Source organism: Arachis ipaensis, chromosome B10, assembly GCF_059453495.1.
Source record: "Arachis ipaensis isolate K30076 ecotype BB chromosome B10, ASM5945349v1, whole genome shotgun sequence".
Taxonomy (NCBI): domain Eukaryota; kingdom Viridiplantae; phylum Streptophyta; class Magnoliopsida; order Fabales; family Fabaceae; genus Arachis; species Arachis ipaensis.
The window spans coordinates 73,064,517-73,091,794 of NC_142435.1; the positions used below are offsets into that span (position 1 = coordinate 73,064,517).

Genomic DNA, 27,278 nt, shown 5'->3' on the forward strand with positions numbered 1-27,278 from the left:
AAGGGAACGGGTGATTAGCATGAAATTAAAGAAAACAAGAATTAAATTGCCGAATCTTAAAGTGCAAGTAACATAAATTGCAGAAACTTAGATTGCAAGAAATGTAAATGGCAGAATCTTAAAGTGCAAGAAATGTAAATGGCTGGAAATGTAAAGGGGATTGGGGATTGGATTTGCAGAATTTAAACAAGGAAAAGTAAATTGCATCAAACAGAAGAGTAAAAGAGGATTTGGATCAAATCGGATCTCATAGCAGAAAAGTAAATGAACATTGAAAACAGTAAACAGAGAATGTAAAATTCAGATCTCAGGACCCAGAGACTAGAAAACCGAGTCTAGATCTCAATGCCTTCCTAGATCCAACAAGAACAATTGCAAGGGAATTGTAAATTGCAAGAAAAGTAGATGAAGAGCAATTAACAGAAATTAGAGTCACTCAATCAGTAAATAAAACAGAGAGATCCAAGGATGAAATTGAAACAGAATTTCTTCAATTCTCCAACCAAAGATCCAAGACAATTGTAATTGAAATTGAAAGCAATAAAACTAAGAGGAAGAGAAGTGAATTCTCCTTCCCCTTGACTAAGAAATTAAAGATCACTCAATATCCAAAGCTTTCCGAAAACTGTTATGAAAATTCCCAAAAGAAAGCTCTCCGAAGAACTTGAATTCTATCCTATTTATACACTTTCTTCAAATGATCTTCAAGCCTTGAGTTGGGCCTTTGCTCTTGGTGGAATTGGGTTGAAAGAGGCATTGGTTGATTGCTCTTGAAGTTTGGAGAAGAACCAAAGTGAACCAATTGAACCGGGTTGGAGTTTTGCAAAAGTTGGACCAAAAGTTGGAGCAAAAGTTAGGGTCTAACTTTTGGTCCAACTTTTCATATCAGCCAACATAACTTGCTGATACTCATGTTGGTGCAAAAGTTAGGGGTCTAACTTTTGCACCAACGTTGGCCTTCCTTGGTGCACTTGAGGCGCCAACGTTAGCCCAAAAGTTAGGGGCTAACGTTGGCGCAAACTTTTGCTCCTCCCCTTGTAGTTTTCATGTGCCAACGTTAGCCTCAAAGTTAGGGGCTAACGTTGGCGCAAACTTTTGGTGCCCAGGGAGTGTTTTTCTCATGCCAACGTTAGCCTCAAAGTTAGGGGCTAACGTTGGCACAAACTTTTGGTGCCCAGGGGTGATTTTCATGTGCCAACGTTAGCCTCAAAGTTAGGGGCTAACGTTGGCGCAAACTTTTGGTACCCAGGGAGTGATTTTCAAGTTCCAACGTTAGCCCAAAAGTTAGGGGCTAACGTTGGGGCTAACTTTTCACCCAAAAGTTTATGCAAAAGTTTGAGGCTAACTTTAGGTCCAGCTTTTTGCTTCCTGGTTCAATTTCACTTATTCCATTGTCTTCTCTTTACTCCTAGCTATTCCTTCTTGCTTCAACCTTTCTCCAAGCTTTCTTCACCTATCATTAATCAACCAAACACATCAAAGCTATGCTTAAAATCATGAGATGTTCATTCTTTCATAATATGTGATAATTATAGTATAAAACCTCATGAAATAGCATGAATTCATACATGGTTGATTAAATCAAAGGAAACATGAAAATCTACCTAATTGGCTTGCTTGTAGCTCAAGAAAGTGCATAATTCTAATGAAAACAAAAGAAAAAGACTAGTTAAAATAGGCTAAGATGACTTGTCATCAGAACCCATCCCTCCCACCACCCTCGAGCTCCTCCTTCCTCTCACCTTCATCGATCTCATTCCCTCACCTCCGTCCATCTCCCACCGCCGTCGCCGAAACGAGCTTCGAAGCCACCGTCGTTATTGTGCAGCTCTGTTCCACCATCGTGCAGCTACTGTTTCAGCTTTGAAAGCACCATTGCGCAGCTCGGTTCCATCGTCACCGGGCTCGCCTCCTTTTTCCGTCGCGCAGCTCTGTTCCATCGTCACCGGCACTATCTCTGTTTCACCTATCATCCCTTTGGTCGTGCCCTTGTCCCCCTCTTGCTCAGGATCTGCTCTGCTCTTTCTAGGGCTTTTAGCTTCTAGGTATTTTTTTAATAATAATTATTGAATAATTGTTAGTTAATTTGTGAACTTGTTATGGGTTGAATAATTGTTGAATAATCTATTTTTACTGTGAACTACTCCATTGTTAATGATTCTGATAATTCATCTGCAGAAGGGGATGGGATCTTTAGGCTTGAATCTTTTGAAACTAAGTGTTGAACGTGGGGTATGCTTGTTTTGTGTCTTCTTTTTCTTTGAGAACTTAGCTTTGCTATGATTTATAAATTGTGCCAATTATGCATTTCCTGAAATTGGTATGCGTCTGTAGATTCTAAATAGTGCGTTTTATGAGTCTGGTGTACTAATTACAAAGTGGAGAGGGATTATAGAATTTGTCAGATAGGTTTGGAGAGTGATAGTTCTGAGTCTGGTGTTCCAATTGAATTGGGTTGTGCTTGTAAAGATGATTTTGTTGCTGCTCACAAAGTATGTGCTGAGACATGGTTTAAGATTAAGGAGAATTTGAGTATAAATCCCATCTTTACTTTATTCTGTTTAACTACAAAATTTGGTTTTTGATAATTTTAACGTTGAATTTGATTGATTCTATGGATATTTTAGACACCTTTTTGTTTATGATTCATGGAATTGAGAATTGGATTGTTTGGTACTGTTCTATATGTATAGTTATTCTATGTCTTGGTGCTGAGTTTGACAAATCTTTTCAATTACTTACAACTATGGTTTCCTTTTTGGATGGGATTTTATTTTTCCAAAAGAAATCATAGAGAATTAGGGTTGTGAATTGTTAAAAAAAACTTGAGTTTGTATTTTGATAAGATCATGTGGTTTTGATTTATGACATTTCATGTAGTGTTTTAAATTTGGAAGTTATTTTAAGATTTATATTAGACTATAATTATATTTTAGTATGTATATTTATAATTTATTTATTATTTTATTCTAAAACGGTTTTTCTGGTTGAATTACGGTTGGACCAGTTGGACCAACAAAACCAGTGAACCAGTGACTAGAGCTGTTCGATGACCGGTTCAGTTCTCAGAACCTTGGTTGCAAGGGTAAGGGACCAGGGTTTCTGGGTTGGGTTCTGGGTCGGTTTTGGGTTGTATCCTTGTAGCCCATCATGGGCTTTGTCCAAAAAAAATGACTTCTGTTTGTGTGTCACAGTAACAGTGTGTGTGCCAGATGCCAAAACAACCTCACCTACCCAATACTGCAAAGGATTTCCCCAAATTCTGACACAAGTTCATCATTCCCTCAAATTTCGTACTCAAGTAACTACCTCCTTATTCCCTAATTCCTATACTTCAATTCTTTACCTTTAAATTTTGTAACTAACGCACGCTTTTTAGTTTTTTCGGTTGAATTTCGAAGTTTATTCCCTCCCACAAAATTCTCACCCTTTTTATTTTATTTATTTATTTTTACTCTGCTTTCTTGCTTCTTCTGCAGCACAATTCACCAAAATAACTACGGTTTTGCTATTCTGTTGTTGGGAGTTGATCCAAAAAATGGAAGTTTTGCTGCCAAAACTTCCATCTTTTAAGTTCTCAAGCCCCATTTGTTGCTGTTCAATAAGCACTAGGAGCTCTTCGTATGTGAAATTCGGATTCCGTCGATTTTCTTCTCTATCTGTGTGAGCATCAACCGTTAATGAAGCTGTAGCTGAACCATCCCTTGGTTCCCCTTCTTTGGGGCACACCACAAGACCCCATTTTCCTATACTTCACGAGGTGACTATTTTCTTATCTTATCTTATCCTTGTTTTCATTTTTTTATCCTTTGTCATTTATGTTTAGCCTGTGAATTATTAGAAAATGTTTAGATAAGATGTTAGCTTTTTAATTTGTGATGCGCAAGCACTTCATTTTTACTCATGTAGGCGTGTATATGTATCATATAGATATACCTTAACCTTCTTAAATTCATGACTAGTTTCTAGAAAATTGCCGTGTTTATAAACCATATTTGATATTTGCATTCTTATCTGTGCAACATAGTTCACAAGCTTAGACAAAGTTTAGACCCACATTGACATTATGGAAACATTGAAGGAACGAAAGATTGTCTCCTTGACTTCTCACTTACTGAAGCTTAAATGTTCTAATTTATCTTTTCGTCTTTACTCTATGTTGTGATTGTGATTCACATCCCTAAAGCTTGCATTTCTTGTGTAACTCTTAGTTTATAGAGGAAGAATGTGTTCATTTGACGGATGAGATCTACAACTTTTTGCCAAACGTTAGTCAATGGTTAAACACCTAATTCTCATATCAAACAATCGCTAAGTATTGTAGTAAAGTAATGTGAATAGTTATAGAATGCTTGAATTCCAATGCAAAAGAAATGTGGTTCAAAGGTTTCTCTTTATTAATAAAAAATTTTAAAAAATGGTGAAAAAGTCACAACATATGTTATTTTTTTAACATCATAAAGTTATGATACTCTCAAACTCAATTTGCAAGAAGTAAATGGCTCAAAACTTGTTTACTTAGACAATGCAGCAACTTCTCAGAAGCCTACCGTTGTTTTGAAGACACTGCAAAGCTACTACGAAGCATACAATTCGAATGTACATCGGGGAATACATTTCTTGAGGCAAGTATAGTGTAATATTAATAACTAAAATTTAATTGCATAATTTGGTCGTATGTTTTATCTTGCACAATGTTTTATGAATACAGTGCAAAGGCCACGGATGAGTATGAATTATGAGCGGATAATTTATACGCTTTTTGACATTATTTTTTGTATGTTTTTAGTATATTTTAGTTAATTTTTATTATGTTTTTATTAATTTTTAAATAAAAATCATTTTTCTAGACTTTACTATGAGTTTGTGTGTTTTTCTATGATTTCAGGTATTTTCTGGCTGAAATTGAGGGACCTGAGCAAAAATCTGATTCAGAGGTTGAAAAAGGACTGCAGATGCTGTTGGATTCTGACCTCCCTGCACTCGAAGTGAATTTTCTGGAGCTACAGAAGCCCAATTGGCATGCTCTTAATTGCGTTGGAAAGTAGACATCCTGGGCTTTCCAGAAATATATAACAGTCCATACTTTGTCAGAGATTTGATGGCCCAAACAGGCGTTCCAAGTCAGCTCAAGAATTCTGGCGTTTAACGTCGGAACTGGCACAAAAGCTGGAGTTAAACGCCCAAACTGGCACAAAAGTTGGCGTTTAACTCCAAGAAAAGTTTCTACACATGGAAGCTTCAATGCTCAGCCCAAGCACACACCAAGTGGGCCCGGAAGAAGATTTCTGCATTAATTACTGATTTCTGTAAACCCTAGGCTACTAGTTCTCTATAAATAGGACCTTTTACTATTGTATTTTCATCTTTGGATTATCTTTTGATCCTTTGATCACGTTTTGGAGTCTGGCCATTCGGCCATGCCTAGACCTTTTGTTCTAATGTATTCTCAACGGTGGAGTTTCTACACACCATAGATTAAGGTGTGGAGCTCTGCTGTTCTTCATGAATTAATACAAAGTACTATTGTTTTTCTATTCAACTCAAGTCTATTTCTTCTCCAAGATATTCATTCGCACCCAAGAACATGATGAATGTGATGATTATGTGACACTCATCACCGTTCTCACCTATGAACGTGTGACTGACAATCACTTCCGTTCTACATGCAGGCAAGCTTGAATGTGTATCTCTTGGGTTTCTAATCTAAGATTGGAACCTTCGTGGTATAAGCTAGAATTATTGGCGGCCATTCCTGAGATCCGGAATGTCTAAACCTTGTTTGTTGTATTCTGAGTAGGATCTAGGAAGGGATGACTGTGAAAAGCTTCAAACTCGCAATTGTTGGGCCTGTGACAGATGCAAAAGGATCAATGGATCCTATTCCAACATGATCGAGAACCGACATATGATTAGCCGTGCAGTGACAGCTCATTTGGAACGTTTTCACTGAGAGGACGGGAAGTAGCCATTGACAACGGTGATGCCCAACATAAAGCATGCCATGGAAAGGAGTATGAATGATTGGAAGAAGGCAATAGGAAAGCAGAGGTTCAGGAGGAACAAAGCATCTTCATACGCTTATCTGAAATTCCAACCAAAGAATTACATAAGTATCTCTATCTTTATTTTATGTTTTATTTATCTTTTAATTATCAATTCTCCATCACCATCTGAATTTGCCTGACTGAGATCTACAAGGTGACCATAGCTTGCTCAAGCCGACAGTCTCCATGGCATCGACCCTTACTCATGTAAGGTTTATTACTTGGACGACCCAGTGCACTTGCTGGTTAGTTGTGTGGAATTGTGACAAAGTGTGATTCACGTTTAAGAGCTCCAAGTCCTTTGGCGCCATTGTGGATGATCACAATTTCGTGCACCAAGTTTTTGGCGCCGTTGCTGGGGATTATTTGAGTTTGGACAACTGACGGTTCATCTTGTTGCTTAGATTAGGTACTTTTCTTTTTATTTTTCAAAATTTTTAAAAATGAATTCTAGAGTTTCAAGGTGATGCTCTTATCATCACAAAAGCTGATTAATTCTCATCAATTTAGCTGTTGAATGTAATGTCCTGCTGAAGCTTGCCCAACCATGTCTAATCTTTTTAGACTAAAGCTTTAGACTAACATTGCATGATTCCTGGAATTCTTATTAAAAGTTTTGAATCCCTTTATTTTCTTTTCCATAAAAGTTTCGAAAATCACAAAAGAATTTATAAAATCATAAAAATAAAAAAATATTTTATGTTTCTTATTTGAGTCTAGTGTCAATTTTTAAGTTTGGTGTCAATTGCATTCTTCTTGCATTTTTCGAAAATATGCAATATGTTCTTCATTGATCTTCAAGTTGTTCTTGATGATTTCATTGCTCTGATCTTTAAATTCTCTTGTTTTGTGTGTTTTGTTGTTTCTCATATGCATTCTCAATTTGTTAGTGTCCCTTATATGAAAACTTTTAAGTTTGGTGTCCTGCATGCATTGTTTGTTTGATTTGAGTTTCCTAAGATTAATTATATTTTGATTGTTTCTCATCATTGAAAAATTAAAAAAAAATCTCAAAACTATGTCTTTTCAAGTCAATAATACAGAGAATTGAAGATTCAGAACATTCAGCAGAGGAATTAAATAGAAAAAGATGGGCGTTCAGAACGCCCAATGAAGAAGGAAAACTGGCGTTTAAACGCCAGCCAGGGTACCTGGCTGGGCGTTTAACTCCCAAAAAGGTAGGATTTTGGGCGTTAAATGCCAGAATGGATGCCATTCTGGGCGTTTAACGCCAGGATGACACTAGAGGGAATATTTTGTTTTTGATCCAAATTTTTTTTCAAATCTTCATAATTTTTCAAAATCAAATATTTTTCAAATCATATCTTTTCAAAATCAATTTCTTTTCAATTTTTTATTTATTACTAATTTAAAAAATCCTTGCTATAATTAATAATTTAATTCAAGATTTTCTAGTTGTTACTTGCCTATTAAGAAAAGATCAAAAGTTTTAATTCTAGAATCATATCTTCTAATTTCTTGTTAGTCAAGTAATCAACTTTAATATTAAAACTTTCTCTTTTTAGTTTGATTTTCAAGCATATCTTCTCAATCATATCTTTTCAATCACATCTTTTTTAAAATTTATTTTCAATCATATCTTTTTAATTTCTAATCTCAAAATCTTTTTTCAAAATCACTTAATTTCTTTCCCAATTTTAGTTTTCGAAAATCATAAATCAAATTTTCAAAATTTCTTTTAATTATTTCAAAATCTTTTACTTTAAATTCAAAAATTCTTCCCCTCTTCTCACATCCTTCTATTTAAAGGACAAACACTCTTCCTCAAGGTGCAATTCGAACTCCCTCCTTCTTTATATGTTCGAATTCTCTTCTATCTACCTCCTCCTTCTATTCTTCTTTTCCTCTGACACTTCAAGGAATCTCTACACTGTGACATAGAGGATTCTCTACTTTCTTGTTTTCTTCTCTTTCATATGAGCAGGAACAAAGATAAAGGCATACTTGTTCAAGCTGATCCTGAACCTGAAAGGACCTTGAAGAGAAAGCTAAGAGAAGCTAAAGCACAATTCTCTTTAGAGGGCCTAACAGAGCTTTTCAAGGAAGAAGAAACCATGGCAGCCGAAAACAACAATGCCAACAATGCAAGGAAAGTGCTTGGTGACTTTACTGCACCTACTCCCGACTTCTATGGGAGAAGCATCTCAATCCCTGCCATTGGAGCAAACAACTTTGAGCATAAACCTCAATTAGTTTCTCTAATGCAACAGAATTACAAGTTTCATGGACTTCCATTGGAAGATCCTCATCAGTTTTTAGCTGAATTCTTGCAAATCTGTGATACTGTCAAGACCAATAGGGTTGACCCTGAAGTCTACAGACTTATGCTTTTTCCTTTTGCTGTAAGAGACAGAGCTAGGACATGGTTGGATTCACAACCTAAAGAAAGCTTGAACTCTTGGGAAAAGCTAGTCAATGCCTTCTTGGCAAAGTTCTTTCCACCTCAAAAATTGAGCAAGCTTAGAGTGGAAATCCAAACCTTCAGACAGAAGGAAGGTGAATCCCTCTATGAAGCTAGCGAAAGATACAAGCAATTGATTAGAAGATGTCCTTTTGACAAGCTTTCAGAATGGAGCATCATAGGTATTTTCTATGATGGTCTGTCTGAACTATCCAAGATGTCATTGGATAGCTCTGCTGGAAGATCTCTTCATCTGAAGAAGACGCCTGCAGAAGCTCAGGAACTCATTGAAATGGTTGCAAATAACCAATTCATGTACACTTCTGAAAGGAATCCTGTGAATAATGGGATAGCTCAAAAGAAAGGAGTTCTTGAGATTGATACTCTGAATGCCATATTGGCTCAGAATAAAATATTAACCCAACAAGTCAATATGATTTCTCAGAGTCTGTCTAGAATGCAAGCAGCAACAGGCAGTACTAAGGAAGCTTCCTCTGAAGAAGAAGCTTATGATCCTGAAAACCCAGCAATGGAAGAGGTAAATTACATGGGAGAACCCTAAAGAAACACCTATAATCCTTCATGGAGAAATCATCCAAATCTCTCATGGAAGGATCAACAGAGACCTCAACAAGGTTTCAATAACAATAATGGTGGAAGAAACAGGTTTAGCAATAGCAAGCCTTTTCCATCATCTCACCAACAGACAGACAATTCTAAGCAAAGCCACTCTGACTTAGCAACTATTGTCTCTGATCTAATCAAAACCACTCAAAGTTTCATGACTGAAACAAGGTCCTCCATTAGAAATTTGGAGGCACAAGTGGGTCAACTGAGTAAGAAAATTACTGAACTCCCTCCTAGTACTCTCCCAAGCAATATAGAAGAGAATCCAAAGAGAGAGTGCAAGGCCATAACCACAACCCACACGGCCAAACCTGGAGAGGAGGAAGAGGCAGTGATCTCCACTGAGGAATACCTCAATGGACGTCCACTGGCCTCCATGGAGTTCTCTAAAGAGGAACCATGGGAATCTAAGGCTCACAAAGAGACCGTAGAGATTTAATTGAATTTGCTTCTGCCATTCATGAGCTTTGATGAGTATTCTTCCTCTGAAGAGGATGAAGATGTTACTGAAGAGCAAGTTGCTAAGTACCTTGGAGCAATTATGAAGCTAAATGCCAGGTTGTTTGGTAATGAGACTTGGGAGGATGAACCTCCATTTCTCATCAAAGAACTGGATGACTTGACTAGGCAAAAATTACCTCTGAAGAGACAAGACCCTGGGAAATTCTCAATCCCTTGTACCATAGGCACCATGACCTTTGAGAAGGCTCTGTGTGACCTAGGGTCAAGCATAAACCTCATGCCTCTCTCTGTAATGGAGAAGCTAGGGATCATTGAGGTACAAGCTACAAAAATCTCACTGGAGATGGCAGACAATTCAAAGAAACAAGCTTATGGACTTGTAGAGGATGTCTTGGTAAAGGTTGAATGCCACTACATCCCTGCTGACTTCATCATCCTAGAGACTGGGAAGTGTATGGATGAATCCATCATCCTTGGCAGACCCTTCCTAGCCATAGCAAAAGCTATGATTGATATTGATAGAGGAGAATTGATCATTCAAGTGAATGAAGACTCCCTTGTGTTTAAAGCTCAAGGATATCCCCCTGTCACCATGGAGAGGAAGCATGAAGAGCTTCTTTCAATACAGAGTCAAACAGAGCCCCCACATTCAAACTCTAAGTTTGGTGTTGGAAGGTTCCAACATTGCTCTGAACATCTGTGAGGCTCCAAGAGAGCCCACTGTCAAGCTATTGATATTAAAGAAGCGCTTGTTAGGAGGCAACCCAATCTTTAATTATCTATGTTAAATTTCTATTTTCTTTTGTTATTTTATATTTTCTGTAGGTTGATGATCATGTGAAGTCACAAAAACAATTGAAAAAGCAAAAATAGAAGGAAAAATAGAATGAAAAATAGAACACCTTGGAGGAGAAACTTACTGGCATTTAAACGCCAGTAAGGGTAGCAGAATGGGCGTTAAATGCCCAGTCTGGCACCATTCTAGGTGTTTAACGCCAGAAATGGGCACCAGACTGGCGTTTAACACCAGGAATGGGCAAGAAGCTGGCGTTAAACGCCAGAAATGGGCAGCAGCCTGGCGTTTAACTCCAGGATTGGCAGCAAGGGGCGTTTTGCACGCCACATGGTGCAGGGATGAGAAATCCTTGACACCTCAGGATCTGTGGACCCCACAGGATCCCCATCTACCCCACCCCTCTCTCTCTTCTTTACCCATTCACCAATCACCTCAATACTGTAAATCATGTTGCTTGTATGCGAAGTTTGTATTCATAGGTTTTGATGAATGACAAACCAACAAAACGACATGAAAGACAAACCAACAAACAACTTGAATGAACAAGCATATTGAAAGATCAACCAACATTCAACGTTGAGGAATGAAGAGTTGAAAGCAACACAACAACAACAAGAAACTCAAGTCCACAACATTTGAAGACAAGTATAGTGTCTTAGGACTTAGGTAACTTCTTGTTAAGAACCAATTGCTAAATCTCTCAACACACACTCACAAAATGTTTTGATGCACATCTTGCAATTCGATGCTAGCCAAATGGTTTAAAAACTTGTTTTCAAAGGTACAAAAGCATAGGAATTGACTCCAACAAGTTTGAGATCAATCCTAAGTAGTTTGAAGTGATTTTAAGCCATTCTTTAAGGTTTGCATCGATGCACACTCATCTTGCATCGATGCAAAGCATGCAACGACTTGTTGCATCGATGCAAAGATATTTGCATCGATGCAACCTAGCTGAAAATTCAAATTTCAGCTTCAAAGACACATTTGCATCGATGCAAAGTGTTATGCATCGATGCAAATGATTCAAAAACATAAAAAACGGCTAGTTTTATCAAAACGGCTTCATCCCATTAACTCCCAAACGTTTCTAAGGTTTGGGAAGTCTATAAATAGATGGATTAAAGCCTTATTTCAAATATGTGAGTATTTGCAAACTATCTTGTTCATATTCTTTCATTCTACACATTTTTAAGGTGTTATAATACACAATTTGAGAGAGCAATATCAATTGGTTCAATAGTGCTAAACTTGTAATCATACACTCTTCTAGAGAGTACTCATTTCATCTCAACAATTCTTTGAGAATTGTTTTCTTGTAACACTTTGTAAATTGGAGTGTGATCTCCAAGGTTGAGTCAAGAGTTATAAACACTATAGTCGGTGAGGATACCAAAGGAGTATACTAAGTACTCAAGGCAAATCTTAGAGAAGGAATCTCTAAGTGGAGTGGGTTAGTATACGAGTGGTGATCATATACCGTGAGGTGTTAGAAACTAAGGACTCGGATTGTAAAAGGTTTTGCGCGAGCACCTTGAAGCTTGGCAATAGTGGAACTTCTCAATAGCGATTGAGAAAGAAAGTGGACGTAGGACAAGGATTGTGCCGAACCACTCTAAATAGCGTTTGCATCTCTCCAAACTCATCTCTTCTATATTATTGTCTTTTACCTTTGAGCAAATAAATTGTGATTGAAAAGTAGCTTCGTAAGTACTTAAGAAATAGCTTAAGTCCGATTGGTGAAAAGCTTGATCAATTTATTTGAGTTGGTGTCTATTGGAAAGTAAAAGCTCCTTATAAATGCTTAGCAATTGAGTTAAGCTCTTGGAAAAATACTAGTACAATAACACTTTTGTATATTGTCTTTAACTTTCGCAAAAAGATTCATTGTTGTTGCAATACTCAATTCACCCCCCCTCTTGAGTAATTGTGCATAGGTTCTACAAGTGGTATCAGAGCTTAACCCTTTGAAAGACTTAACCGTTTAAGGGAAAAGATCATGGCAAGCACAAGCTTTAACAACAACAACACTAGTGAAGGTAACTCAACCGCTAGACCTCCTCTTTTTAGCGGAACAAATTACTCTTATTGGAAAAATAAGATGAGAATTTGGATCCGTTCTCAAGATGTGAGAATTTGGAAAGTGATTGAGAATGGAAATCACATTCCAACAAAGACAACAAGCGCTAAAGAAGGAGAAGTCTCCGTCTTAAAGCAAGTACCGAAAGGAGAAAATGAATATAGTGACGATGATTGGAAGAAAGTGGCAATGAATGATAAAGCCATCAACTTCATTCATTGTGCACTTAACAAGCATGATTATATGAAGATCTCTACATGTGAAACCGCTAAAGAGATTTGGGATAAACTCCAAATCACTTACGAGGATGAATCCGACTCCGATGACGACGAGATTGCAAATCTTTGCTTAATGGCAAGCGAAGAAAAGGTTAGTGATGACAACTCCACTTCTTTTAATTTACAAGATGAATATGATGCCTTACTTGAGGTGTACACAAAACTTACCCAAGATTATTCTCTCCTAAAGAAAAAGAATATGGATCTTTTAAAACAAAATGAGATGTTGAAAAATGAGAATATCAATCTTGGAAAAGATAAGTATAGCACAAGTAGTGATCCATACAAATCTTGTAAAATGCATGAAAATGAAATTACAAATCTTAAGAACACTTTAGCTAAGTTCAATGAATCTTCAAAGAACTTAGATAAAATGTTGAAAAACCAAAAGCATGTTCATAATAAGGAAGGTTTAGGTTTTGAAAAAGGAAAATTTAAAAATACTAAAACTCCTATTAGGCAACCGCAAGCCCAAAAGGCAAGCATGCCTAAAAGGAATGAAGCCTTTAAACATCCTCCTCAACATGCTTCATTTAGAAATTATAATCACAATGCATATAGATCAAAAGACGTTGCATTTAGAAAACAACCTAGGCAACCATTTAGAAACATGCATAGGATGCATAATCCAAATGTCATATGCCATTATTGTAATAAAGTAGGTCATATAGCACCCGTATGCTTTACTAGAATTAAACATATAAACTTTTGTAGTCAAGATACGAGATGGGCACCTTATGGGCATTATGCTCATACTAACCATCAAGGACCCAAATTCACTTGGGTACCTAAATCCCAATTTTAATTGTTTTGTAGGTACGTGTTGGAGCTAAGGATACAAATTGGTATGTTGATAGTGGATGCTCCAAATACATGACCGGCGATGAATCAAAATTCACCGCAATAGAACCTACAAACGGAGGAAACGTGATCTATGGAGACAACAACACCGGCAAAGTAATCGGCGTTGGAAAAGTTGGTAAAAATTCTTCTACCTCCATAGATAATGTTATACTTGTCAAAGGTCTCAAACATAATCTCATTAGTGTTAGCCAACTTTGTGACAAAGGAAACTTAGTCACCTTTGATTCAAAATGTTGTTTGATAAAAAGGCAAGACACTAATGAAATTGTGCTAATTGGACACCGTGTTGACAATGTATACATGATTAATCTAGATGAAGTCTCCTCAAATGATGTGAAATGCCTTGTTAGTAAAAATGATGAAACTTGGTTATGGCATCGTAGAGTAGCTCATGCTAACATGGACCATCTTAGCAAGTTGGTCTCTAAAGAGTTAGTAATTGGCTTACCAAAGCTACGTTTTGAAAAAGACGTCCTTTGCGACGCATGTCAAAAGGGAAAACAAGTAAAGGCCTCTTTTAAATCCAAAAACATTGTTTCAACAACAAGGCCATTACAACTTTTGCACATGGATTTATTTGGTCCTTCCAGGACTATGAGCTTTGGTGGCAATTACTATGCTTTAGTTATTGTTGATGATTACTCTCGATTTACATGGACCTTGTTCCTAGCAAACAAGAGTGATGCATTTCGAGCATTCAAAAGATTAGCCAAAGTTATTCAAAATGAAAAGAATTTGCATATATCATCTATTAGAAGTGATCATGGTGGAGAATTTGAAAACAATCTTTTTGAAACCTTTTGTGAAGAAAATGGCATTGAGCATAATTTTTCCTCTCCTAGAACACCACAACAAAATGGTGTGGTTGAAAGGAAAAATCGTCATTTAGAAGAAATGGCGAGAACTATGCTCAATGAGGCTAATATTCCTAAGTACTTTTGGGCGGATGCGGTTAGTACCGCGTGTTATGTTATGAATAGGATTATCATTCGACCTATTCTTAAGAAAACACCGTACGAATTGTACAAAGGAAGAAAGCCAAATATTTCCCACCTTCACGTCTTTGGCTGTAAATGCTTTATTCTAAATAATGGAAAAGATAACTTAGGCAAATTTGATGCTAAGGCTGATGAACGAATCTTCTTAGGCTACTCTTTAACTAGCAAAGCTTTTAGAGTATATAATAAATGCATCATGACTATGGAAGAAAGTATTCATGTAGCTTTTGATGAAACTAACCGTTGTTGTGCTAGAAAAGATTTTGATGAAAATGTAGAAAACTTTGATTCACTAAATTTGAATGGTGAAGACAAAGAAAAAGATTTAAATGAAGCCTCTACAACAAAGGATAGTGTTCAAGTTGAAGAAATTGAACCATCACAAGCACAAATAAATGCACTTCCAAAGGACTGGCGTACTTCAAAGGATCATCCTCTAGACAACGTCATTGGTAATGTTTCGAAAGGGGTAACAACTCGATCCACTTTTAGAAATTTATTTGCATATAGTGCTTTTGTTTCTCAAATTGAACCATCTACCATTGAGTCCACAATTGATGATGAACATTGGGCTATGGCAATGCAAGAGGAGCTTAACCAATTCAAACGAAATGACGTTTGGGAATTGGTGCCTAAACCAAGTAATCAAACAATTGTAGGAACAAAATGGGTTTTTAGAAATAAACTCGATGAAAATGGTACAATTGTTAGAAACAAAGCTAGATTGGTAGCTAAAGGTTATAATCAAGAGGAAGGCATTGATTATGACGAAACTTATGCTCCCGTAGCTAGATTAGAAGCTATTAGGATGTTACTTGCTTTTGCATCCTCTTATAACTTCAAACTTTATCAAATGGATGTTAAGAGTGCCTTTCTAAATGGTTTCATTCAAGAAGAAGTATATGTTGAACAACCTCCCGGTTTTGAGGATTATGAAAATCCTAATCATGTCTTTAAACTCAAGAAAGCTCTTTATGGTCTTAAACAAGCTCCAAGAGCTTGGTATGAACGTTTGAGCAAGTTTTTAATAGAAAAGGGTTTTAGAAGAGGGAAGGTTGATACAACTTTATTTATCATGATTGAAAACAAAAATATCCTTTTGGTACAAGTTTACGTCGATGACATAATATTTGGTTCAACTAACGAATCACTTTGCAAGTTTTTCTCAAACCTCATGCAAAGTGAATTTGAAATGTCCATGATGGGTGAACTCAACTTCTTCCTTGGTCTTCAAATCAAACAAGGAAAAGAAGGAACTTTCGTTGGCCAAACCAAATATTGCAAGGAATTGCTCAAAAGATTTGGAATGGACAATGCTAAGGCAATGGACACACCAATGAGCACTACTTGCTACCTTGACAAAGATGAACAAGGTAAAAACATAGATGTAAAGAAGTATAGAGGCATGATAGGATCATTGCTTTATCTAACGGCAAGTAGGCCAGATATCATGTTTAGTGTATGCATGTGTGCGAGATACCAAACTAATCCTAAGGAATCTCACTTAAGTGCGGTGAAAAGGATTATGAAGTATCTCATAGGAACATTAAATGTTGGATTGTGGTATCCGAAAGGATCCACTTGTGATTTGATTGGTTATTCCGATTCCGATTTTGCCGGTTGCAAATTGGATAGGAAAAGCACTAGCGGCACTTGTCACTTGCTAGGAAACTCTCTTGTTTCATGGCATAGTAAGAAACAAGTAAGTGTAGCCTTGTCTACCGCCGAAGCCGAGTATGTAGCCGCCGGTAGTTGTTGCGCCCAAATTTTATGGATGAAACAACAACTTGTGGACTATGGACTCATGCTTGATCACATTCCTATCAAATGTGATAATACTAGTGCAATAAATTTAACCAAGAATCCGGTTCAACATTCAAGAACCAAGCATATTGAGATTAGACATCACTTCATAAGAGACCATGTTGAAAAGGGTGATGTGGTTATTGAATTTGTTGAAACTAGTAAACAACTAGCGGACATCTTCACTAAACCTTTATGTAAAGAAAGTTTTTTCAACATCCGAAATGAACTTGGTATCTTGGATTCTAATCTAATATGATTTGTTTGAATTCATTGCATTGATATTACTATTTTTGTATCTCTTACTAACTTAAGCATTGGAGATATCCAATTAGCCATTGTTTTGTAGGTTTATGAGTTGATCTTGAGGTAGATTGAAAAATTTGAAGATTATAAACAATGGAGGATCAACAAATTGAAGTTTATAATGGTTTAATTGATATTTCCTTCATAATTTTGTTTAATGATTAATGCTTGTATGCTTATTTGGTGAATAACTCAAAATAGGCTTGGTACCCCTATTTTAAGTTAATGTGCATGCTTTAATATATTTCACTTCTTTAGGGGGAATTATGCATGCTTGTTATATATATATAAAGAGGAAATCAAATTCTTTTTGAAAGGGGGAATATCTCATCCTTGACATTAATAGAAAAATTGAACTTAAAAAAAAAATTCATTGTTTTATGCATGCTTCTATGACACATTTCAAAATCCTTTCTTTTTGATAATGTCAAAAGGGGGAAGAGAAGTTTGAGGATATTTGAAATTTTGAAATCTTGAAAAAGAAGAAGTTTGAAGTTTTGAAAAGAAGAAATAAGTTTGCGAAACAATGATTTCAAAAAGACTTCCGCTAAGCAAAAAACCTTTTGATATCTAAATCGTTTTCTTTGAAAAACGCCCTTTAAGGGAACAAATGCACATATTTAGGGGGAACTCCTGAAAAATTTTTGTGAAGTCTTCTCCAAAGCTTTCTATAAAACAAAGTGCATTATTGTTGCTTTCAAAATCATTTATAAATGCATATCCTCAAAATTGGTTTGTCATTATCAAAAAGGGGGAAATTGTAAATCATGTTGCTTGTATGCGAAGTTTGTATTCATAGGTTTTGATGAATGACAAACCAACAAAACGACATGAAAGACAAACCAACAAACAACTTGAATGAACAAGCATATTGAAAGATCAACCAACATTCAACGTTGAGGAATGAAGAGTTGAAAGCAACACAACAACAACAAGAAACTCAAGTCCACAACATTTGAAGACAAGTATAGTGTCTTAGGACTTAGGTAACTTCTTGTTAAGAACCAATTGCTAAATCTCTCAACACACACTCACAAAATGTTTTGATGCACATCTTGCAATTCGATGCTAGCCAAATGGTTTAAAAACTTGTTTTCAAAGGTACAAAAGCATAGGAATTGACTCCAACAAGTTTGAGATCAATCCTAAGTAGTTTGAAGTGATTTTAAGCCATTCTTTAAGGTTTGCATCGATGCACACTCATCTTGCATCGATGCAAAGCATGCAACGACTTGTTGCATCGATGCAACCTAGCTGAAAATTCAAATTTCAGCTTCAAAGACACATTTGCATCGATGCAAAGTGTTATGCATCGATGCAAATGATTCAAAAACATAAAAAACGGCTAGTTTTATCAAAACGGCTTCATCCCATTAACTCCCAAACGTTTCTAAGGTTTGGGAAGTCTATAAATAGATGGATTAAAGCCTTATTTCAAATATGTGAGTATTTGCAAACTATCTTGTTCATATTCTTTCATTCTACACATTTTTAAGGTGTTATAATACACAATTTGAGAGAGCAATATCAATTGGTTCAATAGTGCTAAACTTGTAATCATACACTCTTCTAGAGAGTACTCATTTCATCTCAACAATTCTTTGAGAATTGTTTTCTTGTAACACTTTGTAAATTGGAGTGTGATCTCCAAGGTTGAGTCAAGAGTTATAAACACTATAGTCGGTGAGGATACCAAAGGAGTATACTAAGTACTCAAGGCAAATCTTAGAGAAGGAATCTCTAAGTGGAGTGGGTTAGTATACGAGTGGTGATCATATACCGTGAGGTGTTAGAAACTAAGGACTCGGATTGTAAAAGGTTTTGCGCGAGCACCTTGAAGCTTGGCAATAGTGGAACTTCTCAATAGCGATTGAGAAAGAAAGTGGACGTAGGACAAGGATTGTGCCGAACCACTCTAAATAGTGTTTGCATCTCTCCAAACTCATCTCTTCTATATTATTGTCTTTTACCTTTGAGCAAATAAATTGTGATTGAAAAGTAGCTTCGTAAGTACTTAAGAAATAGCTTAAGTCCGATTGGTGAAAAGCTTGATCAATTTATTTGAGTTGGTGTCTATTGGAAAGTAAAAGCTCCTTATAAATGCTTAGCAATTGAGTTAAGCTCTTGGAAAAATACTAGTACAATAACACTTTTGTATATTGTCTTTAACTTTCGCAAAAAGATTCATTGTTGTTGCAATACTCAATTCACCCCCCCCTCTTGAGTAATTGTGCATAGGTTCTACAAATACCTCTTCCCCAAAAACCCCTCACCCATCAAATCCCACCATTCTCTTCACCACTCACATCCATCCCTTATAAAACCCCACCTACCTCACCATTCAAATTCAAACCACTTTCTCACCCAAACCCACCCATAATGGCTGAACCATACCCCCCTCTCCACTCCTATATAAACACTACTTCTCCCCCTTGGCCGAAACACTAAGCCCCCTCCATCTCCTTTATTTCTTCCTCTTCTACTCTCTTCTTTCTTTTTTTACTCGAGGACGAGCAACCTTCTAAGTTTGGTGTGGTAAAAGCTAAAGCTTTTTGTTTTTCCATAACCATTTATGGCACCAAAGGCCGGAGAAACCTCTAGAAAGAGGAAAGGGAAGGCAAAAGCTTCTACCTCCGAGTCATGGAAGATGGAGAGATTCCTCTCAAGGGTGCATCAAGACCACTTCTATGAAGTTATGGCCAAGAAGAAGGTGATCCCCGAGGTCCTTTTTAAGCTCAAAAAGGGCAAATATCCGGAGATCCGACATGAGATCCGAAGAAAAGGTTGGGAAGTTCTCACCAACCCCATTCAACAAGTTGGAATCTTAATGGTTCAAGAGTTCTATGCCAATGCACGGATCACCAAGAACTATGATCAAAGTGTGAACCCGGACCCTAAGAATTGGCTTACAATGGTTCGAGGGAAATACTTAGATTTTAGTCTGCAAAATGTAAGGTTGGCATTCAACTTGCCCATGATGCAAGGAGACGCACACCCATACACTAGAAGGGTCAACTTTCATCAAAGGTTAGACCAAGTCCTCATGGACATCTGTGAAGAGGGCGCTCAATGGAAGAGAGATTCAAGAGGGAAGCCGGTTCAACTAAGAAGGCATGACCTCAAGCCCGTGGCTAGGGGATGGTTGGAGTTCATCCAACGCTCAATCATTCCTACTAGCAACCGGTCTGAAGTTACTATAGACCGGGCTATCATGATTCATAGCATCATGATTAGAGAGGAAGTAGAAGTTCATGAGGTTATATCCCAAGAACTCTACAAGGTGGCGGACAAGTCCTTTACTGTGGCAAGGTTAGCCTTCCCTCATCTCATTTGTCACCTCTGCAATTCAGCTGGAATTATCATAGAGGAAGACATCCTCATTGATGAGGACAAGCCCATTACTAACAAAAGGATGGAGCAAACAAGAGATCCCACTCATGGACAAGAGCATGAGGAAACTCCTCATCATGAAATCCCTGAGATGCCTCAAGGGATGCATTTTCCTCCACAAAACTATTGGGAGCAAATCAACACCTCCCTAGGAGAATTAAGTTCCAACATGGGACAACTAAGGGTGGAGCACCAAGAGCATTCCATCCTCCTCCATGAAATTAGAGAAGACCAAAGAACCATGAGAAAGGAGCAACAAAGGCAAGGAAGAGACATTGAGGAGCTCAAGCACTCCATAAGATCTTCAAGAGGAAGAACAAGCCGCCATCACTAAGGTGGACCCGTTCTTTAATATCCTCATTCTTTATTTTCTGTTTTTCAAAAATTGTGCTTTATGTTTTTTTATGTTTGTGTCATGATCACTAGTGTCTAAGTGTCTATGCCTTAAAGCTATGAAAATGAATCCATCACCTTTCTTAAATGAAAAATGTTTTCAATTGAAAAAGAAAAAGAAGTGCATGAATTTCAAATTTTAAAACAGTTAAATTATTTTGATGTGGTGGCAATACTATTGTTTTTCTGAATGAATGCTTGAACAGTGCATAATTTTGATATTGTTAATTCATGAATGTTAAAATTGTTGGCTCTTGAAAGAATGATGAAAAAGGAGAAATATTATCTGATGATTTGAAAAATCATAAAATTGATTCTTGAAGCAAGAAAAAGCAGTGAAAAGCTTGCATAAAAAAAAAGGATATATGCGAAAAAAAAGAGAGAAAAGAAAAAGAAAAAGAAAAAGAAAAGCAAGCAGAAAAAGCCAATACCCCTTTCAACCAAAAGGCAAGGGTGATAAAAAGGATCCAAGGCTTTGAGCATCAGTGGATACGAGGGCCCACAGGAATAAAATCCTGGCCTAAGCAGCTAAACCAAGCTGTCCCTAACCATGTGCTTGTGGCGTGAAGGTGTCAAGTGAAAACTTGAGACTGAGCGGTTAAAGTCATGGTCCAAAAGCAAAAAGAGTGTGCTTAAGAGCTCTGGACACCTCTAATTGGAGACTCTAGCAAAGCTGAGTCACAATCTGAAAAGGTTCACCCAGTTATGTGTTTGTGGCATTTATGTATCCGGTGGTAATACTGGAAAAAAATATGCTTAGGGTCACGACCAAGACTCATAAAGTAGTTGTGTTCAAGAATCAACATACTTAACTAGGAGAATCAATAACACTATATGGATTCTGAGTTCCTATAGAAGCCAATCATTCTGAACTTCAAAGGATAAAGTGAGATGCCAAAACTGTTCAGAAGCAAAAAGCTAAAAGCCCCGCTCATCTAATTAATACTGATCTTCATAGATGTTTTTGGAATTCATTGTATATTCTCTTCTTTTTATCCTATTTTAATTTTTAGTTGCTTGGGGACAAGCAACAATTTAAGTTTGGTGTTGTGATGAGCGGATAATTTATACGCTTTTTGGCATTATTTTTAATATATTTTAGTTAATTTTTATTATATTTTTATTAATTTTTAAATAAAAATCACTTTTCTGGACTTTACTATGAGTTTGTGTGTTTTTCTGTGATTTCAGATATTTTCTGGCTGAAATTGAGGGACCTGAGCAAAAATCTGATTCAGAGGCTGAAAAAGGACTGTAGATGCTGTTGGATTCTGACCTCCCTGCACTCGAAGTGGATTTTATGGAGCTACAGAAGCCCAATTGGTGCACTCTCAATTACGTTGGAAAGTAGACATCCTGGGCTTTCCAGCAATATATAACAGTCCATACTTTGCTCGAGATTTGATGGCCCAAATAGGAATTCTAAGTCAGCTCAAGAATTCTGGCGTTTAACGCCGGAACTGCCACAAAAGCTGGAGTTAAACGCCCAAACTGGCACAAAAGCTGGAGTTTAACTCCAAGAAAAGTCTCTACACATGGAAGCTTCAATGCTCAGCCCAAGCACACACCAAGTGGGCCTGGAAGAAGATTTCTGCATTAATTACTGATTTTTGTAAACCCTAGGCTACTAGTTCTCTATAAATAGGACCTTTTACTATTATATTTTCATCTTTGGATTATCTTTTGATCCTTTGATCATGTTTTGGAGGCTGGCCATTCGGCCATCCCTAGACCTTTTGTTCTAATGTATTCTCAATGGTGGAGTTTCTACACACCATAGATTAAGGTGTGGAGCTCTGCTGTTCTTCATGAATTAATACAAAGTACTATTGTTTTTCTATTCAACTCAAGTCTATTTCTTCTCCAAGATATTCATTCGCACCCAAGAACATGATGAATGTGATGATTATGTGACTCTCATCACCGTTCTCACCTATGAACGCATGACTAACAACCACTTCCGTTCTACATGCAGGCAAGCTTGAATGTGTATCTCTTCGGTTTCTAATCTAAGATTGGAACCTTCGTGGTATAGGCTAGAATTATTGGCGGCCATTCCTGAGATCCGGAACGTCTAAACCTTATCTGTGGTATTCTGAGTAGGATCTGGGAAGGGATGACTGTGACAAGCTTTAAACTCGCAATTGTTAGGCGTGTGACAGACGCAAAAGGATCAATGGATCCTATTCCAACATGATCGAGAACCGACAGATGATTAGCCGTGCAGTGACAGCGCATTTGGAACGTTTTCACTGAGAGGACGGGAAGTAGCCATTGACAACGGTGATGCCCAACATAAAGCTTGCCATGGAAAGGAGTATGAATGATTGGAAGAAGGCAATAGGAAAGCAGAGGTTCAGGAGGAACAAAGCATCTTCATACGCTTATCTGAAATTCCAACCAAAGAATTACATAGGTATCTCTATCTTTATTTTATGTTTTATTTATCTTTTAATTATCAATTCTCCATCACCATCTGAATTCGCCTGACTGAGATCTACAAGGTGACCATAGCTTGCTTCAAGCCGACAGTCTCCGTGGGATCGACCCTTACTCACGTAAGGTTTATTACTTGGACGACCCAGTGCACTTGCTGGTTAGTTGTGTGGAATTGTGACAAAGTGTAATTCACGTTTAAGAGCTCCAAGTTCTTTGGCGCCATTGTTGATGATCACAATTTCGTGCACCAATGAAGCAGCTAGAAGGAAGGTTGCAAGTTTTATAAATGCTTCTGACTCTAGTAAAATTGTATTTACGAGAAATGCTACTGAAGCTATGAATCTAGTGGCTTATTCTTGGGGCTTGTCAAATTTAAAAAGAGATGATGAGGTATTTAATGATAGAGTTATGTTATTCATCCAAGTCTTTTTATAAACCAAGTCCAACCAAGTTAAACAATAAGACTTGGAGTAATGGTATCTTTAAATTATTTTTGTTGATGTTAGACTAACTTAGTTGGACTTGGTTAACAAAAGTCACTTGGATGTGTAGCATTATTCTTAATGATATATATCTTTATGAATGTCAAATAACATAATTGTTCAAAAGCCTGAGATCATTTTGTGGGTCTTCTTAAGTTTTGAAGAAAGTATTAAGGATTAATTTGAATTTGCAAAAGGAATTCAATAATAGAAATTTGAATATCAAGAAACATTGGGTGTTTTTTAGTTAATTAAATTTCCCTGGTCTTGGTATCCTTGTTAATGTTTGTGTTCCACCATTATCTCCAAATCATGCCCTCATCAAATCCTCCACTATATATATATATATATATATATATATATATATATATATATATATATATATATATATATATATTCTTACAGATTATACTTACGGTTGCTGAACATCACAGTGCGATTGTTCCTTGGTAACTACTAGCTCAAAAAGTTGGGGCTGTTTTGAAATTTGTGAACTTAAACCAATATGAAATTCCAGATATGGACAAATTGAAAGAACTGCTGTCATGGAAGACCAAGTTGTTGTCCATCATGTTTCAAATGTGCTTGGTATGTTTCTTATTTCTTATTATGTTTCTTTGTGTTGATTGAACAATACTTTAATATGTATACCATCAAAGATCATGTGCCTCTTGGGTTGATGGCTTGATGAACTTTTTATGTCACAACAAGGTCACTAGGTTTCTAAGCTTGCTATATGGCATACTCAATGTTCTTCTGCAAAAATTTTCAAATTAGGTATCACTTAGCATTGAACGTTCCAAATTAGTATTTTTTCCCCCTCATTGAACTTTAAGAAACATATTAGGTATGAAAAGGTAAGAGGCGAAACCTATTACTAGGAGAGTCAATTCCAAAACAGCCAGGCTGCTGAAAGGATTGTCTTTAGTTTAAATGGGAGCTCTATGTCTCACAGAGGCTGATAAGTGGCGCTTGTATCAGCATTCTGTAGGGTTTGATTTAATCACACTTTTAAGAACAGAGTTTACTTTGCAAATGAATTTGTAAAGTGGTCATTAGTGGAGTATGAAGTGGCAATCCAAAACTTATTCTATAATGGAATCCACAAAATCTGGTTGTTCTATAAGTTAAAAAAATCTTATTAATATCAAGCAGAAACTAATTCTTAGTGCAGTACTCAATTCCATTACAACCTTAATAAGGTTAAATATCAGTGCATACATCGTATATGAACTATAACAGCATCCTAATTTCTCTTGCTGTGTTTCTTCAATTTTTAGACTTCTATTTTATGCAGCATTGCAGCTGGTAGTACTTGTTGCTCACTTTTGGAGTTTATAGCTAAAATGAACTAATTTTGATATTTTTGTACAGCTTCGGTATTCCTGTTAGAGATATTGCTAACTGGGCTCATGATGTTGGAGCAAAAGTGATTGTAGATGCCTATCAGAGTGTTCCACACATGACAATTGATGTTCACAGCCTCAATGTTGATTTTCTTGTTGCTTCTTCTCACAAGGTTAGGATTATTAACTTTTTGTTGCTTGTATGTCTTTGGAACAATTATAATAAGTTTGTCAAATACTTCTTCTAGATGTGTGGGCCTACAGGGGTTGGATTCTTATATGGTAAAATAGACCTCTTGTCGTCCATGCTTCCCTTTTTAGGTAAGTAATTAGACATGGTATTTCCCTTGCGTCTTCCCGTTCAAATAGGAAACGACTATAAAATAAAATTGAAGCCCTATTTTTTTTGGAACCATGATTAATGATATTATCTTTTGAAGCTAATATACTGATGGCAACCTCGGCCTCTTCTTTGTCTAGGTGGTGGTGAAATGATTTCAGATGTATTTCTTGATCACTCAACTTGGGCTGAACCTCCATCCAGGTTTGTGAACTTGCTTTTCCCGACTCTTATCATATGGATAGTCTTATGTGACCTTGGGTGGAGATCACAAGTTTGATGAAGAGCATTTGTGGTTCTATTAATTTGCATGTCCATGTCTAATAATTTCTTTGCTTCTATGTTTTTAAAATTAACTCAGTGGTCAGTGTTACTGACATATTTTAACTTCTAAATCCTTTAACTTCAAAAGTATCAACCATCTACAGTTACTGTTAGTAATAGATAATAAGTGATAGATAATATGTAGTTGTTGTTATCTATGCAACTTTTTTCTGTTTTGTATACTATTAGTTGACTGTGTCTAATTATTTGATGCACTCTGATTGTCCAAGATTTGAGGCCGGAACACCAGCAATTGGGGAAGCAACTGGTTTAGGAGCAGCAATTGATTACTTATCTAGGATTGGTATGCAAACCACACATGATTATGAGGTAACTTAGGCTTCAATCTTTTAAACGACAAGCTATTTTATGATTCAAAGAACAAGAAAGATACATGCTATGAATCTATCAAAAGCATTAACAAGCTTAATGTTCCTCTTAACTTTTTTCTTTTTCTTTTGGGGGGACAACCCAAAAAGGAAAACTGATAGAAATGGTTAACAAAATGCGTTCTAAATGAAAATGATCTATGCTTATGTGAGAGAAACTGCACTGTAAATTAAATTTGATAAATCTTTCCACGCTTGTGCATAGTCACATATGTTGATATTAACTGTTTGTCTGGTGCAAGGTTAACTATTTTCATTCCAATGAAATGTGAAATTTCACAGGTGGAGCTGGGAAGATATCTTTATGAAAGGCTCCTTTCAATCCCAAATATTCGCATCTATGGGCTGGCACCTTCAGAAAAAATTAAACGAGCTGCACTTTGTTCTTTCAATATTGAAAATATTCACGCTACCGATCTTGCAACATTTCTTGATCAATAGGTAAGAGGATAAAATCACCATCCCCAGTCCCCACACGCAAAGTTCTCCAAGAACCATTTTTTTCAACAAAGAAGCTATAGATAGCAATCATGATGATCATTTGCAATTGTATGCCTGCTAAAAAGACGTACTATTTAGCATTTTTTGAATTATGATCATCATTGCATTGAGCATGTTTGGAAATTATTTCTGTCTTGAATTGCAATTGATAATGTAACATCTTTTCAGCATGGAGTGGCTATCAGATCAGGTTACCATTGTGCCCAACCCCTCCATCGGTAATTGGGAGTCAATGCAAGTGCACGTGCAAGCCTATTTCTATAACACTAAGAAGGATGTTGACAATTTTATCCAGGCCCTCAATGACACAGTCAACTTCTTCAGTTCATTCAAGTAGTCAGAATATTTTATTATGTAAATCAATTTTACTTTTTGTACGTCATCTCACTGTTAGGTCAATTGGTAGGGACATACTATCTCAATGTTCTTGAATTAAATTCCTTCTAATGATCTTAGTGGTGGAGGCGTCTTGTAAGTTTTGGGTTTCATTGTCTAAATTGTGGAACACCACCACATCAACCTCCTAAACTTATATGTATAATAAAATTGATGCTGAATTTCTATATCGAAACAAAAGAATGATGCTTAGGCATTGTTTTCTACCAAGTCAATATTTAAAATCAATTGTAGCTTATTGGAAGTTGGAACAGGTACATATTGAGCACAAGAGATGGTTATTAAAATTTAGAGAAAAGAACAAATCGATCCCTAACTTTTTGGTCCGCAAACATTTAAGTCCCTGAGGATTTAAAAATACATTTAAGTTCTTGACCTCTTTAAAATTAGGACATATCGATCCCTGAGTTTAATTTGTCCAATTTTAAAATCTCTCACACGTGTGTATCCGTATCAATTAGGTCAGTACAACGAGAATCACGTTTGATTTTTTCGTTGAGTCTGACAGATCCAAGTGAACATGAAGGATTGATATGTCCAGGTTTTAAAAAAGTCAGGGACTTAAATGTATTTTTAAATCTTCAAGGACTTAAAT

General features: G+C 36.6%; 1 pseudogene; it reads left to right on the forward strand.

The window, feature by feature from the left end:
- The first annotated feature begins 3,535 nt into the window (after positions 1–3,535).
- LOC107624053 (cysteine desulfurase 1, chloroplastic-like) lies at positions 3,536–26,624 on the forward strand (annotated as a pseudogene).
- Positions 26,625–27,278: the final 654 nt, after the last annotated feature.